We start from the raw sequence: 19441 nt of genomic DNA, 5'->3' as shown, positions 1-19441 counted from the left end.
ACAACGACCGTATCTGTCTCGATTCTACCGAATGTTATCCGACAGAGATCAGACAGGTACCAGACAGTGAACCGACACTGACGGACGATATCCGTTAAGCTGGGGTCACACATTCACGATGTTCACTGCCGTCCTTGACAGGACCATTGCCGATTAAAATTTGTCAAAAGTCTGATAAAGATCCTGTGAATCGTGGATGGATATTCAAACTTTAATTAAAATTTGTAAAACAAATAATTTGATCACGACAGCAATCAGCTATTGTTCAGGAAGTATCGATATTCAACCGTTTCCAAGCGAATTTATCCCGATAATCCCGTTCTGAATCCACTTCTAATCCAATTTGTATCATCGCCTGGTAAAATTCGACGAGTCTGTCACGACTGCGTCCCGATTCTACTTAATGTAATCCGACAGAGATCAGACAGTGACCAGACAGTGAATCGACGCTGACGGAAGTTATCCGTTCGAAAACTGTCGGCATAGGCGGGATGATCAGGTACTGTCGGAACGTAATCATATCACGGTCCGATCTATCGCATTGTAAACGGCTTTGTCTGGTCTCAGTCGTACAGTATTCTGCAATTGTCATGATTCTGACGTATTAATCTCGTATTAATAACGGGACTGTTCCGGAACGGTTTCGGCAAAAACGGTTCGCAATCGACCAGATCTGGATGCAATCTGGATTCAATCGGCAGAAAAACAACAATGAAAATTTTCTCCAGATCATTCCCGTTCCACAGGACACCGTCCAGAATACACAGAACATTGTTAGGAGTTTGATCCGATACAGCAGAATCTGTCACGACATAGGCACGATTGGAATCTGACAGCCGAGTTTCCCCGAATGTTACGGGACGCACCTAACTGTCGGGGTGCTTCGCTGAACTATACGGACCCTTCCCGACCCGATATCAGTACATGAACATGTAGGTGTGCTGTCCTCTAGATGTCATTTTTGAAATGAATGTATTTATGTTGATACCTCAATTGACTTACACCCTAATCTCCTTTTTTCAGATCAACCAGCCAATATTTCAATTCTTTATTACTTTAAACAATACATTTTATCTTTTTATAAGATAAAAACATATAAATAAATATGCATTGGATCCTTTTAGCTTTAGACATTTGCTAAACTATTTTAATCTTGTGAAAGTTAACACGCATATTTTTTTAATGATTCCACAAAGGATCATCTGTGATAAGTGTTTTTAGATTAAAAATATTTATAACGATAGCTAAATATGGTGTGCTGTTAATATTTTTAATAAATTATAACTTCAATAAAGACTTTAAATAAAAATGAGAACTAAAGTTGCTGCTCAGTACATTTATCAGATATTGAAGTGTTAAATTTTATGCATTTTTAATGCATTTTTATTATTATGTATATATATTATTTTTTAACTTCTCTGTAACCTTTGTACTTGCATGGTTTTATGAGAATTAACTATCTAATCAAATCTATTTGAACATACTGTTTAAATTTTTTGAATGCACAAAAGAATGGTCAAAATACCAAAGTACACCTAGCATTCAAATTGCAAATTCAGAAATGAATCATATTCAAATCTAATTATTTGTTCTCCTTAGAGTTCATAGCATAATTGGCACATTTTCAGGATGAGATCATATTAATATGATCTGATTTAATATGAGCTGTCACTTTGTTAGGACCCTTGGCAGGGTTTTTTTCAAACTTGAAACATGCAGTAATATCTATGATAACACTATGAACATGATGCAGGAATGAGGAATACAACTTTATTCCAACTCTGAGATTACTGGTCTATGCTCTTTTCGATTTCTGATTGCTTTGAAATTGTGCACAAATGATGTAAAATTGTCCATGTTATGATATATTATTTAATCCAATCAGGGACCAAAAAAAATCCCAAGGTAAGATGACACATTCATGTCTTTGAAAGTTGTTTTGTCTTCAAATTCAGCAGTCACACATCTATCTTGAGTAGGTTTTTCATCTTTTGTATTATTTTTCTGATGATTAAACTTCATCTGCTTAAATCCAGATATTTTCATGATTTATAGGCAGCTCTGAAAAAAAATCATACTTAATAAAGTTTAACATCCATTCAGTTAAACCACAGAACAATAATATATTTTGTCCGGATATAAATTTAGACAGAAGATGCTATTTTTTTTTCTTAAATTCCTGAAATAATAAAACATGCAAAGTTGCTTAAAATTAAAGATGACTATTATTCTTAATGAATTTTACAGTTATTTTTTTTCCCTAACAAGTATTAATATTTGCCATACTGGCTTATTTCACAATTTATAATATAAATGTTATCAAAATTCAAAAGGTGAAATATAAATATTATACATGTATAAGGAAAAGCAACCAACAATATAATAAATATATTCTTTGTAACAAAAGAGTAATAAGTCAAGCACTTAAAGGTTTCATGAAGAGAAACAACTTTAATTTTGAGTACAGCTAGTTTTTTTTAGCTACTTACTAATTAAAGATTGATTTGCTTGTACTGTATTTGGCTTCTTGGTAGTTTCTCCACTTACTTTTAAATTGGAATATGGCAAAAGAAGTGTGAAAGTTACCTTCCTCATCATAAACCTAAAATGAAAAAGCAATACACATTTACATAAACTGATGAATTTTGTCTGTCAGATATACATTTAAAACCATACACATGTAATGCATATCTTCCTTCCAGTTGTAAAGTCATACTCAAAAAGGTACATTTTAATATATATTCAATTAATTATCCATCAAATGTTTGTATTGTAAAATTGAAACTAATGTTAAAATGTCTTTAAACTTGCCGTTAAATAACATGATTAAGGCAGGTACAGCCCGTAACAGAGAAGTGATCGAATTGATGTTTCTTTACCGTCAAAATTAGCTACGTTATCGACAAACTTAATTGAGTAGTGACCGAACTATATCAAGGTGAATTGTACCGTGTCTCCCCTTTTCAGGTCTATCATTCGTCTACTTCCTGTTTGGCGGGGGCATCTGTGTCTCATAGACACATTTTCTTTGTATTCTATTACAGTTTATACAGAAAAATTTTGTTGACAATTTTTTTTTCATATGACAAAATATTGAGGCAGCAGATTTTTTAAGTCAAAATTAGGGTCAGAATATTGTTTTCTAAAAACTACCAGGCCCCTTCTTCCATGAAATTTAAATGGTCGGTGACAAAAATAAAAAATTCCCACATGGTCAACTTCAAAATTTGACCAGATTTTATTCTTAACTGTCGGATAATATACTAGGATAACATAGAAAATGTCCTGTATGGGACGATTATGTACTCATACTTCACGCGTAGTTGAGTACAAGTGTCCTCGTAGTGAACGCACCCGACTACGCGTGCAGTAAAAAGTGTACTCTTACGTCGGATACCGGGCAGTTTCTTTGTTATATCTGTATTTTATCAAATACATGTACATGTTAATATTTACTTAATATTAAATAGGTAAAAATTATTACTGAAAGCCTGTTCAGGGTTTCTTTCTTGTGTATGGTTATATAATTTTTCACATGCCTGAACTCATTGACGATAATGTAAGGTGCTCTATTAGAAAAAAAATGGATTTCTAGTTCGGGTTTGAAAAAGAAATTTCGCCTTTTCTTGAGCCTGTTTTTTACATTTTGTTTAACAGATATGATCCAATGGAAATTTTCACATGGAACCTTCGGTAAATAAGAAAATGAAAAGATATGGGGTAATTTACAGAGAGACCACACTCTATCCATTAGAAAAACGGAGGGAATTTAAAAATCTAGAGGTCTCCACAAGGCTTTCAACAAGGGTGGAATCTCACTCCTTCTGAAAAGCTCTAAACCGCCCCAACGTGTACATACGTTAGGTCATCAAGAGATTCTTGTTTCTTTTTTTGTGTGTCATAAACATTCAATTCGGATTTGAATTTAATTTACCAAAACATTTCCGTACATTAAATCTTAGAACGGTCAGAACATTTTAAGGAGGCAACAGATCGAAGTACAATTTTAAGTAGTACATAGATGATCAATAATTCAGCTTCCTGTACATGTTCATGAAGTTCTAAATTTTAAATTTTGATTTCTTCAAAGAAACACCATTTTTTTACAATAAAAAATCTCAAAATGTCCGTAAACAATGAAAAAGTTTGACCATGAAAAATCACATATCTAAGAAAAGCAGTTGTTTAATTGATTATAAGAAAGTTTCAGTATATCATGTCAAATTTCTTTAATTTGAGAGTTTTCCTTTATTTACAAATGTAGCTCCATGTCTGATGGTGAAATAGAAATGAATGTCTCAGAAAGTGGTGAATTAGTTTCCATAAATGACAGATGAATCGGGCCAAGCTTAGTAACTTACAGTAAACAGACTACTGTAACATTGACGCACTCGTCGAACTGTTTAAAAGTTTTGTGTTTATGACCAAAAATTTATATACAACTTCATTTATAAATTAATCTGAATTTCATAGCGCGTCGTCACAATAATGAAAGTTATAAAAAAAAATCTATAACCAGCAGATCTATACTTCTGATAAAGAAAGTATTCTTGTACAAAAGGGTATTTATTATACAATGGTCCTAACTATAGAATAGATAGTTTACCACAGAAATCTTAAACGGAAGTTTCGACAATTTTAAACAGAAGAGATTTGAAAATAAATTTAACTTTAAATAAACACTGAAATAATTTTAATACCTCGAAGGTGTAAAGAATAAACCAACAATCTCAATCTTTAAAAGTGTCTTCATTGCACTAACCGACGAGTTCATGTTTAAAGTAGAAACAGTGGATGTGACTCCAATGAATTCATTATCATTGTAGTCATGAATATTTATCGCTTATCTTAAATTGATCAAGATTTTATCGAGGTCGCACCAACTGTTTCTACAGCTAAGATCAGTTACATGTAACATGATCTCGTCTATTCGCACGACGAAGCCATTGTTTATGATAGAACAAACATTCTAGATTATGTATTTTTGTTTCCGTCAGTTCGAAAGTATTTGATCATTTCAACTCCTTTGTATTTTATAATATGTGTCATGAACAAAGACATATGTTCGATTGAATAATGATTTCCTCGTTACAAATGATAGAAATTTCGGAGATCCCGTATTTGATCCTTTACCGTTAAAATGAAAATGCCAATGACAGAGGTTGATTATAAAAAATGTTTTACTGTGTTAAAAAAACTTCGACTTAAACAATGAAAACTTACACGTTGGACATGAAATATTTTGTCGACGAAGAAAAGAAAATTATGTCACTTCTGAAATAAGTTTGTCGATAACGTAACTTATTCTGACGGTAAAGAAACGCGAATTCGATCACTACTCTGTTACAGGCTGTATGACAGAAATTCCAACAACAAAAAAGACATTGTACAAAATATCTATATTAGCAGATGTGGTACATGTATGATTCCCAATGAGACGTACCTCCTATAACAATAACAAAAACACATACCACAAAGCAAGCTATCAAGGTTCATGGCTTAATTATGATAATCAAATGTTAAACATACCAAATAGGGAAATTCATAGCCTTTATACAACTTTGAAAACAAATGTGATATACAGCAACAAACAAACACTGAATTACAGGCTCCTGGTATGGATTAGGCTATTACACTGTACATCTCTTGCATCTATTATGAGCAAATATAATTTTTCATGTTTTACAACAATAAGAAGATATAATGGCCAATGAGACCAAGCGACAAACATAGAAGTTAGCGCATATAAAGCGTATCTGTTACTAAAGGGCCTTCATTAATGAACCAATGTTCCTGGACCCATACCACATAGAAAGTTATAGGATCTTTTAACAATAGGCCGCCAAATGACAAGCACAATGTTTCTGCCTGGAGAAAAACTAAAAGTTTAAGGTCATAGTTCCCAGATATGATCTTGATGTAACTTGTTTATTTCAATCCTCTTCAATCTCATTGTCACTGCTGAAGTGCTGGATAAACTGTCATACCCGTAGTTTTCCCGTTTCAACTTTCAAGATAGATGATTTTTTTTCCTCTTTGGCATTGACCGGTTATTGTTTTAGACGAGAAACTCTGGGTAAGGGTGCGGCACAGTATGCTACCTAGTAAGAAGGGACGTGAGAACGTGCCAGGAACAAAGTTATATAAATCTTTTATCAAGTCAATCGGATCCATCTTCTTTTACGGTTGGCAGATGAAGGAAACGAGAAAAAAATGTATGAATGCCATGAATGTAAACAATCCGCGTATCCTGGTATCAACATTACAGCCTCGTATTGCACAGCAAGCATTTGGAATACCAAAAATTACAATTTTCCTGGGTTGTCAATGTCAACATTACAAACCGGAAATAGACATGCCCCTTCGTTCAATGAGATCACGTGACCCAGGTACGAAAGAATCAAAGAAACCTCGACGGAACGGATCAACTCGAAAGTTGTCTATTTGTTACAAACTTATACGATTGCTTTCAGACAATGAAATGACATTCTAGATGATTGTGTATAGTAATCCGACTTTGTCACTTTTCGTGTTTTATCCATGTCTGGTCTCAAACGGGAACCATAATCGGCAATGTGTAAACGCCGCATTAAAGTCCGGTAAGGGCCGATTTTGGTTCCTCTGAAAACATATTTTTGACATTTTCTAAACACTAAAGGATCTACTTCAGTCGATTAAATTAGTGTATGTGACAGATTTGAACTAATTTAGTCATTAAAAACGCCCTAATTCAAGTTTAAATATGAAGAATTTATGCCAAATATGTCATTATGCAGATGTTTTTTGTCAAAAATGGAAGTGGCCGCAACCGTGTTCACTCTCAACCTTTATATATGTTATGCATTATCACCAAATACAACTTACATTTAAATATTAAGAATGAACACAATTACGGCCATTTCCATTTAAGATGGAAACCGTCTTAAATTTAACTCAAATCCATAAATTGTGAAACATTTCAGTATTTTAGCATGACTAAATAATACTTGTACCCGATATATGTGCATTGTAATGTCAAAAACAGCCCATATTAATGTAACAGAAGTATTCTACTTTCCAATATAGTAGCTAAAAGTTTACATTTTAACAATTTTGTAAAAACTGCTAGATTTTTGGGCCACCTTTATGCTCAATAGTAATATGCAATAAATAGAAGATATATAATATATTTGATAGACACAGCTGTAAAAGTTTGTTAAATTGCAGAATTTGATTGTAAGACAACGGCTGGTTGGATATGATAAACTCATCGTAGATACCAGGATACCAAAAAAATGTTTACGCCAGACGCGCGTTTCGTCTACAAAAGACTCATCAGTGACGCTCGAATCAAAAATTGTTTGAAAGGCCAAAAAAGTACGAATTTGAAGAGCATTGAAGACTAAAAATTCCTAAAAGTTTTGCCAAATACAGCTAAGATAATCTATTCCTGAGGTAGAAAAGCCTCAGTTTTTCAAAAATTCAAAATTTAAAATAAATATACAATATATGTGGTGTCTATAGCTTTTTGATTTGTATTTATGACATTAAAGGAGTCCAAGGGTTCCAGCAATTCTCTGCCCTACTGAGTATTTCTTATATAAGATATGTTTTATTTTTCTATAAATAAGTTTTCTTTAAATAATTTGTTTGTGCTATCATATTGCTTTGTTCCATTGATAATTTGCTTCTATAAATGTATAATTTTGTTAACAGAAGTATTAAGTTTCTTAATTCATTTTTATCTGTTTTAGTTAGAATACCAAATTAAACCAAATCAATATTTAAAGTTCTATTTCTGTCTTCTCAAATATCCAGGATTAAAGGTCTTCCCATAATTTATAAATGATATATATATGGACAAGTCCAGAATATAAGTTCTATTGTTTCCATCCCTCTGCAACCAAAACTACACTTATTTGTATCTTTAATTTTCATTTTAAAGAGAAGTTCATTGGTGCTTAAAATTCGTATTAATATAAAAGGACAATACATGGATATTTTTCCAATTGAAGTTTGTATTGAGAAATGATGACTATTTGTGTTCACATTGATGTTTAGAATTTGATATTTTACCATTCAAAATATTATACATGTCTTTTGAACCTCTCTGGTATTTGAAAACAATACTTTAACACTGAGGGCAAAACTGGACCGTTTTCTCTCTCTAAGTCATTGGGACATACAGTTAGGTATAGACCAATCACTACATAAAGTAAACGAACGTTAACGTCGCGTGCACATATTTTGTTAGTTGACTTCAATTTTCGCGTTTACCGGTAAACGTGCGTTTACTATTATTACGTTAACTTTGTCAAAATTGAAATTTCTAATGTTTACCAGAGTAAACGCGCGTTTATCCTGTGTCCGTTTAGTCAGTAGTAATCGGGCGTTTCCTTCAGATTTCACAATTTTATTTTTACGTCCACTTAAAAGAAAACGGGAGTTCACTACAGATTTCACAACTGTATTATTACGTGAACTTGAAAGTAAACGTGCGTTTACTTTTTGCGTAAACTGCTTCTGTAAATTAAGAAATAAACTTCGTGTTCATTAGTTCAATTGTTTTATTAAAACGACTTTTATCTTAACATTTTACGTATATGGGTTTTAAACCAGAACAATCCAAAAAAACACTTTTAATTCGAAATATTGACTTTTATTCATTACAAAAAATCAGTTCCAATATTACTTTATTGAATAGCAGATTTGCTATTTTTCCTTGTAAGAAGTAACATGTACAAATATCGATGCGGATAGATAGGTTATCCAACACATCCAACACATCGGAAAAGTATTTTATATGATGGTATATAAACATAATGGTTTACATTGCTACTTTCATCCTGGGGTTATAGTTCAGATTTTCAAATTCAGTAAGAAATTTATTCCAAGAAGTGTAAATCTGCGGAAACCCCACTACAATCCCCAAATAGTTTCTTGGCAAAACTTTTTCTTCCCAATCTAAACAACCTTGGTCTTGTCTAAATTCATATTAAGACCTGATGAATGTGCCTACTTATCTAGAGTACGGAGAGATGCGTCCAAAAATTTTGTTGATCCATCAAGTATAAGAGAACTATCATCTGCATATTGTGAAATGAGATATTCTGAGTCATCTATAGTGATTCCTTTAACTTAGTAATTTTTTCGAATAACTATACCAAGTAACTCTGCACACAGTAAAAAATATATACTGTAAACCAACTTATTTTCGCGGATACTTTATTTCGCGTTTTACCCTTTCTAGACCATTTCGCGGTTATTTATATTCGCGATTTTCTGTCTTACCTGATGAAATTCAATAAGGAATGATCCAAGTTTTACATATTCGCGACAATTTATATTCGCGTTATTTTGCTACTCGCGAAAGTCGCGAAAATAAATAGCTCGCGAAAATAAGTTGGTTTACAGTATAGTGACAGAGGATCGTCGGCCGCCCCTCTGAATTTTACAGCATATGCTGAGATATAGCAATTTTGAGTTACTGTAGATTGAATTTCGGTATAAAAAGCAGTAATCTAATGTTTGATAGATGGTCCGAAATTAAAAATGTCTAATGCACTTTTAATAAAAATCCAAGAAATTGAGTCAAACGCCTTTTCCAAATCAATAAGTAGGAAAAAAACGGGTATATCTTTTCTTCAGTCTACAATGAGATATCATAAAGGAGGGACGAAAGATACCAGAGGGACAGTCAAACTCATCAATCAAAAATGAACTGACAACGCCATGACTAAAAATGAAAAATTAGTCTAGTATTTTCACCAAAATATCTACCAGGAATGAACCCTGTTTGATCATTAATTATTCAATGGGATAACATAGGCTTCAACCGCTCTGCAATACAGCTAGACCCAAGTTTATGTATTGTGTTTAAAAGACTTATTGATCGCCAGTTTTTCATATATTGTCTTGGTTCATCTCCCTTTGGGATACAAGTAATTATCCCTCTTTTTTGGGATACTGATATTTCACCCATATAATACCCATAGTTGATTGATCTTAGAACAAATTACCTAAATCTATCCAAAAAATTTAAAGTGTATACATCGGATCCTGGCCTTAAAGACATAAAACTTTGCTCAGTGCTCGGAGCACAAAAATCATGCTCGAAACATGAAAGCCAACATTTTGATTGGTTGATTTTCGAGTACAAGTACAAAAAACCGACTCGAAAGTTTTATGACCGCAAGGGCTGGACTTTTGTAACTTTTCATTCTTTTAATAGCTGCTCTTAATTCTCAATAGAAAATGTTCCCTCAGGAATATCTCTTATTTTATTTGTTAGCTTGGAAACATCTAAAATGGATGGAGGTTACCTCAATGAGATTCATAACACATCTCCTTTATTTACATCAAATGAGTTGAATTATTCACTTGTAAGCCAATGGTACATTATTTAGGTGCATTTCGAAGAAATGTAAACCAAACTGATATCTAATAAGGAAATCTTGTATCACAATCCAGCTGTTTAAAAATTGAGAATGGGAATAAATGTTTGTAAAAATCATATTTAGTTGATAAAATTTAAACATCCATAAACTTATTGAACTACTGTAACAGTGGTTTTAAATTAACCTCAACATTTTATGAAATAATGACAGTTTCTTATAAATGTCATCTTCTTTTCATTCAAACAAAAGACTGTCACAATTATGAACTTTTACAAACCATTTAAATAATTTATTGTTTTCAAGGTTTTTTGATAGCATCAAATGAAACACAATCGATTGTTTTCTAGTTAAATATTCGAAACTTTTTGATTTGAAATATGTGAAAATAAATAAATGTATCTGTTGACTCATGCAAACATTATAAAAAAAGTGCTTACAAGAATATCACGTACGTAATAGTTTTATCTGATTATTATATGTTTTGAACGTATTATCAATCTCTACTCTATTTCGTCAGTTTTTGTTTATTATAAAAATATTGTTTTTGTTTCTACAGTCTGTAGTACAAAAAATGTATCGAAGTGTCGCTACTGTTTTTGGCATCTCCCGGTGGTTCACACAGAAACGTGCTCTCTTTTTAATATCAAAATTTATTTTTAGACTGTCTCTTTCTTTGTAAGGTATAAATCATATACTTTATTTTATAGATAGAATGAATATGATAAAGATAAAACACATGTAGTATACAAAAATCAATCCAAGATAAACTTATACAGTTAACCCCTGTGTGTTTTTGGGTCAATTTCAAAACTTAAGACGTCAGCTTATCGTCAAATCATCATGTTCGACATAATAGGAAGGCTTCTTGATCTTGTTCGCTCCGCTCACTCTACAAAAAGCTTTATATCAATATGCAGACAACATCATAATCAGTACATATTAATCAATATGTATGTGATACTCCATTGTACTAAACTGTACTCGACTAGGTCTCAACTTTACTTAATTAGTCTGATCGAGACAATGCCGAGACTAGTCGAGAACATGTGTGCTCGACATTTCTGGTCGAGAACAAAATCTGATATTTTCAGACTCTGTGCAGTTTGTAGTGTTGTGTGTTGAGACACAAACAAAACTTGACATATGGTACATGGTTTTTAAATGTCTTCTTCCATTTTTTCTTGTTGTATCGTGTTGCTCAACCATTAGTTTTCTATTGATAGTTTTATAATTGTAGTTTGTCCTTCTGTGTGTTTTTTTGTGGTTTTTTTTTTTTTATTTCTGGCCTCAGTTATTTCTAATGCCTTGTCTTTTCTAACGATTATTGATTGTGTCATTTGTATGATTTCTTTCAAGTATAAAGTGATTTTGTTTATCGCAAATCAACTGTATATTTTGAACTGACAAATTGTGAACGATAACTCGAAGTAAACTGCCTCCTAATTTGTAAATAGGCAGGATAATATTTTAGAAGAATGACATTCACATAAAAAAACATTGAGTTGTTTTCATTTGGTTTTAAGTTCTGACGTGTATGTTTGTTACATTGGTGTTCAAAACATATATCCTCATTTTAATTCAATAATGTTAATTGACAGTCAATATTTTAAAAGTGGCATCCTACAGACAAATTCGTATCAGACTTCAAAATCTTCATGATAGTACTTTTGCCTTAGACATGTCTAAGAAGGTATATACAATCTTTTTGAAACTTCAAACAAATCGAGATTTTTAGTGTAGAAATATTTTGGCGGTTTTCACCATCACATGGTTAAAAGTTTTGGTGAACATTTTGGCTTTTTGGTTCCATCAAGTATTTTGGAAATGAGAAAACTAAATATTCAAATAAAGAAATGAAAACCTTTGGGGAAATTATTATTTGTGGAATTGTGAAATATTAAATCTACAGTCATGATTATATTCAATGCAATAATTTCTCTTTAAGCTGGGTCGTGACAGTAAATTTATAGAATTAACATTTTATCATTAAAGTACCATAAAATATTTATAGTAAAGATGTATGAAATGGAACAATACACAAAATCACAATAGACACATACCTTTATGATAATAATTTGAACTAATTAATCTAAATCATGTATATTAATTGCAATAGTTTGAAATTATCAAGTGGGTGAAATAAAAGGAAGTCAATAGGTATAATTTGTATTGCCTGATATAAATATTTTTTCAATATATTACAAAATACAATATACCATAAATAATTAAATACACAAATGAAAATACATAAACATAGATATGTAATCAATTTTTTTGGCCACTATAAATTTATAAAAGGAAAAAAAACATTTAACGAGGGAGGGAGGGTGGGTAATTTCAACGTAATATCAAATTCAAAAATGTAAAGAAAACACTTTGCAATAGTATAAATAAAAAATTAACAATAAAGGAAAAGTTTATATCCAATAAAAAGAGCGAAATAATTTAGTGAGTAAATTTAATGCAAGAGTTTATACTAATGAAAATCTAGTTTGAACCAGTGTGATTACTGAGGTGTAAAATATAAATTTCACTGTTTTGCTAATTAAATAATTTAAATCTTAAATTAAACCCATTAGAACTAATGATAGATCTATTGAAGTTACCTTTTATAATTTAAGTGGTGTTTCAATAAAGTTTTATACTTCGTTATGCATGTAATTTTATGTTTGAACATGTTATCTATAAACATGTCACGTAGTTTAAATTGATATAATGTCATTCATACATATTTGGAAGTACTGTGGATTCATTTCTGTCGCGGGTACCAATCTTCGTTGATTGAGGAAAACTAACATGTTTATGGATAATTAATTTTTTGTGGTTTTTGCCAAATTATGCATACAAGCCTGTGGAAAATTAAAAAGGTATAAAAAAAGAAGCGAAAAGACCAATCGGAAAAATGAAATCCCACTATACTTCATCAGAACATGGACGTAAAATGAATTAAAACACTTTCATGGTTAGACATAATGTATACAGACCCACAATTGTTTTATGTGTTTAGATTTAAATTTGTTTATGGTAATGGGTAAGCAGAACTATTAAATAACTGGTATAAGAAAAAAAGAAATGAAATTGTAAATTACCACATTTAGACATAACGTCTATAACATATTAATAAAAAAAAAAACATCGAATAATGTCATCTTTATTATTGGGTATCCTTTTCCCCATGTCAAATCTAAATTAAATTATTGATATATAAATTTGTTTTATCATAATGAAACAAATTAATTTTATTCTTGTGCAGCAGATAACAATTAAATTGATATTTTGTCTTAAGGCATAAGTGAGAATTATAATTATAGAAACAACAGTACAATTAAGCATGACCTTAATTAATATGGTTCAATCAGTTTCTTGGTGTGTTTTTTTTCTTTTGAATAACCTTTCTTTGAATTCATACATTTTTGTATTTTTAAGGAATGACTGATATTTATTCTTTCTATGAAGGAATAACATCAAAAATGTGGTGCACACTGAATAACTTGCGTAGAGGGTTAATTTAAAGTGTGCACAACATTTTTTATGGCAGAAAAAATATTACAGTCATTGCTTATAATACAATTCTTTATTCCATTTTACACCGGAGTAAATATTAACAAAACGTTGATGACGTCACGGTCACATGACAAAATTATATCTATGAGCTGACAAACAAAACGACATCAGCCAATCAGAAGACGCGTTACATCCAAAATTAAATTATCAGTCAAAATGTGTTCTACAAGGATTACTAATACATCATGCGTGATACCTAAACTACTCAAATATGTGCTACGTAGTTTGATATTCACATCGATGCGTAGGAACTCTTGTGTTTTAAATATGTTCTACTTTACAGTATGTCCTTTTTGAAAGGGTCGGTTTGTATAGTCTTTAGATCTTACAAAGTCTATACGAATTATCTGTGCAAAGAGTTCCGTTCAAGCCGGTTCGATAGGCCGTCTCAAACTTACAGTGAGATAAGATATGTGTGCTTATTGTTAGAAGCCTCACTGTGACTAAAAGACGAAGAACAGCAATAAATAGATGGATATCCTATATCCTTTGTTATTCTATATAATTTGTATGTCAATGTTACATGTTTTTTATTGTTCATTGTTTATTGTTTGTTAGTGTTATTTTGTAACAGTCCTATTTCTCTCGGATTTTATACTATTCCTATCGGATGGTTATGTTATATTATACTTTATATGAAGGATGTTCGTAATCCTCTAGTTTTATCCATGTAGTGCCAATAAAAAATTGCCCGATACTTTCTTTTTATAATTAAAAACAAGAATTTTTAAAGGCCATTTTTTTTTTAAATCCTTGTTATTTTTTCATAGTTTTTGAGAGAAAAAAAGGGACCCACAGTTAAATGTCTAAAAAATGATCGAGATAATTATTTCCCGCCAAATTTCAAATGACTGTCTATAAATCAAGGACACTTGTTTCCCAATCCACTATAAATAAATATGTCTAAACTAAATCAAGGACACAGACCTATACTTTTTCTGCTGATAAAGTACCGTTATTTATTAACTTTTAATGTAAGATAGTCTTTAAACAAAGGTGAATATTTTGAGACATGAGGAGTAAACCTTATAAATGAAAACGCTGGAAAAAATGCACTTTTTGATAATCTCAAAACCGTTGCTTATTTCAAACAAAAGTGTAGACCTCGATTACTCGTTGTTGTGTTAGGTTTTTTTTGATTTATGGAGACATCTCAAGCTAAGTAAACAAAACAAGATGAAGGGTAAATGTTTGCACAAAAATCCTGCAAATGAATAACACAAAGTACATATACAAATGAGTTATATGATCCTTCTAAACCTCAGTCATACCCTACCACACTATGCCAATAAAAACAGCTTTCAATTACAACCATATCGTGATGGCATCCGTAAAATTTACGAAGGGAAGAATTCAACTCTTGGTTAATAGTTTTTTGTGAGCATCAACCCACTATCAAGGAAATCATGCTAGAAAATACATGCACGGGAATAAAACGCTATTTCTTTGCTTTTTCTGTGTTTTTGTCGTGCATATAATGATTTTGTGTCAGATGGATATCCTATATCCTTTGTTATTCTATATAGTTTGTATGTCAATGTTACATGTTTTTGTTGTTCATTGTTAATTGTTTGTTAGTGTCATTTTGTAACAGTCCTATTTCTTTTGGATTTTATACTATTCCTATCGGATGCTTATCTTATGTTATACTTTATATGAAGGATGTTCGTAATCCTCTAGTTTGATCCATGTAGTGCCAATAAAAAAAATTGCCCGATACTTTCATTTTTTTATTTAAAACAAGAATTTTTAAAGGCAATTTTTTTAAATTTATAAAATCCTTGTTATTTTTTCATAGTTTTTGAGAAAAAAAGGTTCTATAGTTAAATGTATGAAAACGCTAGAGACAATCATTTCCCCCCAATTTCAAATGACTATATCTCAAAAACAAGAACATATACCTATATGTTTTCCTTCTTTTAAAGTACCGTTATTCATAAACTTTTAACGTTTGATGGTCTTTTCAAAAAGGTTAATATTTTGAAACATGAGGAGCAATCATCCTTGATAAGAAATCATACTTAGAAATGAAAACTCTGGAAAAAAAAACGCACTCGAAACTGTTGCTTATTCGAAATAAAAGTGTAGACCTGGATTACTCGTTTTTTTGCTTTGTATTTTCTGCATTTTTTGTGACACTCAAGCAATAAAATTAACGGTACCAATTTTTTTGCACCAGATGCGCATTTCGACAATACATGTCTCTTCAGTGATGCTCATGGCCAAAATATTTGAAATCCAAAGCTTATATAAAAGATGAAGAGCTATAATCCAAAAGGTCCAAAAAGTATAGCCAAATCCGTAAAAGGAATCAGAGCTTTGCATGAGGGAGATACATTCCTTAATTAATAATAATTTCTAATATTTTGTAACAGCAAATTTTAATAACACAAAAAATCCGTATGTTCATGCCAGTACCGAAGTACTGGCTACTGGGCTGGTGATACCATCGGGGACTAATAGTCCACCAGCAGAGGCATCGACCCAGTGGTAGTAATAAAATTAACGGTACCAATTTTCTTGCACCAGATGCGCATTTCGACAATACATGTCTCTTCAGTGATGCTCATGGCCAAAATATGTGAAATCCAAAGCTTATATAAAAGATGAAGTGCTATAATTCAAAAGGTCCAAAAAGTATAGCCAAATCCGTAAAAAGAATCAGAGCTTTGCATGAGGGAGATACATTCCTTAATTAATAATAATTTCTAATATTTTGTAACAGCAAATTTTAATAACACAAAAGATCCGTATGTTCATGCCAGTACCGAAGTACTGGCTACTGGGCTGGTGATACCCTCGGGACTAATAGTCCACCAGCAGAGGCATCGACCCAGTGGTAGTAATAAAATTAACGGTACCAATTTTCTTGCACCAGATGCGCATTTCGACAATACATGTCTCTTCAGTGAAGCTCATGGCCAAAATATTTGAAATCCAAAGCTTATATAAAAGATGAAGAGCTATAATCCAAAAGGTCCAAAAAGTATAGCCAAATCCGTAAAAGGAATCAGAGCTTTGCATGAGGGAGATACATTCCTTAATTAATAATAATTTCTAATATTTTGTAACAGCAAATTTTAATAACACAAAATCCGTATGTTCATGCTAGTACCGAAGTACTGGCTACTGGGCTGGTGATACCCTCGGGGACTAATAGTCCACCAGCAGGGGCATCGACCCAGTGGTAGTAATAAAATTAACGGTACCAATTTTCTTGCACCAGATGCGCATTTCGACAATACATGTCTCTTCAGTGATGCTCATGGCCAAAATATTTGAAATCCAAAGCTTATATAAAAGATGAAGAGCTATAATCCAAAAGGTCCAAAAAGTATAGCCAAATCCGTAAAAGGAATCAGAGCTTTGCATGAGGGAGATACATTCCTTAATTAATAATAATTTCTAATATTTTGTAACAGCAAATTTTAATTACACAAAAAATCCGTATGTTCATGCCAGTACCGAAGTACTGGCTACTGGGCTGGTGATACCATCGGGGACTAATAGTCCACCAGCAGAGGCATCGACCCAGTGGTAGTAATAAAATTAACGGTACCAATTTTCTTGTACCAGATGCGCATTTCGACAATACATGTCTCTTCAGTGATGCTCATGGCCAAAATATTTGAAATCCAAAGCTTATATAAAAGATGAAGAGCTATAATCCAAAAGGTCCAAAAAGTATAGCCAAATCCGTAAATGGAATCAGAGCTTTGCATGAGGGAGATACATTCCTTAATTAATAATAATTTCTAATATTTTGTAACAGCAAATTTTAATAACACAAAAGATCCGTATGTTCATGCCAGTACCGAAGTACTGGCTACTGGGCTGGTGATACCCTCGGGACTAATAGTCCACCAGCAGAGGCATCGACCCAGTGGTAGTAATAAAATTAACGGTACCAATTTTCTTGCACCAGATGCGCATTTCGACAATACATGTCTCTTCAGTGAAGCTCATGGCCAAAATATTTGAAATCCAAAGCTTATATAAAAGATGAAGAGCTATAATCCAAAAGGTCCAAAAAGTATAGCCAAATCCGTAAAAGGAATCAGAGCTTTGCATGAGGGAGATACATTCCTTAATTAATAATAATTTCTAATATTTTGTAACAGCAAATTTTAATAACACAAAATCCGTATGTTCATGCTAGTACCGAAGTACTGGCTACTGGGCTGGTGATACCCTCGGGGACTAATAGTCCACCAGCAGGGGCATCGACCCAGTGGTAGTAATAAAATTAACGGTACCAATTTTCTTGCACCAGATGCGCATTTCGACAATACATGTCTCTTCAGTGATGCTCATGGCCAAAATATTTGAAATCCAAAGCTTATATAAAAGATGAAGAGCTATAATCCAAAAGGTCCAAAAAGTATAGCCAAATCCGTAAAAGGAATCAGAGCTTTGCATGAGGGAGATACATTCCTTAATTAATAATAATTTCTAATATTTTGTAACAGCAAATTTTAATAACACAAAAAATCCGTATGTTCATGCCAGTACCGAAGTACTGGCTACTGGGCTGGTGATACCATCGGGGACTAATAGTCCACCAGCAGAGGCATCGACCCAGTGGTAGTAATAAAATTAACGGTACCAATTTTCTTGCACCAGATGCGCATTTCGACAATACATGTCTCTTCAGTGATGCTCATGGCCAAAATATGTGAAATCCAAAGCTTATATAAAAGATGAAGTGCTATAATTCAAAAGGTCCAAAAAGTATAGCCAAATCCGTAAAAAGAATCAGAGCTTTGCATGAGGGAGATACATTCCTTAATTAATAATAATTTCTAATATTTTGTAACAGCAAATTTTAATTACACAAAAGATCCGTATGTTCATGCCAGTACCGAAGTACTGGCTACTGGGCTGGTGATACCCTCGGGACTAATAGTCCACCAGCAGAGGCATCGACCTAGTGGTAGTAATAAAATTAACGGTACCAATTTTCTTGCACCAGATGCGCATTTCGACAATACATGTCTCTTCAGTGAAGCTCATGGCCAAAATATTTGAAATCCAAAGCTTATATAAAAGATGAAGAGCTATAATCCAAAAGGTCCAAAAAGTATAGCCAAATCCGTAAAAGGAATCAGAGCTTTGCATGAGGGAGATACATTCCTTAATTAATAATAATTTCTAATATTTTGTAACAGCAAATTTTAATAACACAAAATCCGTATGTTCATGCTAGTACCGAAGTACTGGCTACTGGGCTGGTGATACCCTCGGGGACTAATAGTCCACCAGCAGGGGCATCGACCCAGTGGTAGTAATAAAATTAACGGTACCAATTTTCTTGCACCAGATGCGCATTTCGACAATACATGTCTCTTCAGTGATGCTCATGGCCAAAATATTTGAAATCCAAAGCTTATATAAAAGATGAAGAGCTATAATCCAAAAGGTCCAAAAAGTATAGCCAAATCCGTAAAAGGAATCAGAGCTTTGCATGAGGGAGATACATTCCTTAATTAATAATAATTTCT

Source organism: Mytilus edulis, chromosome 6 (assembly GCF_963676685.1).
Source record: "Mytilus edulis chromosome 6, xbMytEdul2.2, whole genome shotgun sequence".
Taxonomy (NCBI): Eukaryota; Metazoa; Mollusca; class Bivalvia; order Mytilida; family Mytilidae; genus Mytilus; species Mytilus edulis.
This window is presented reverse-complemented; position numbering follows the sequence as displayed.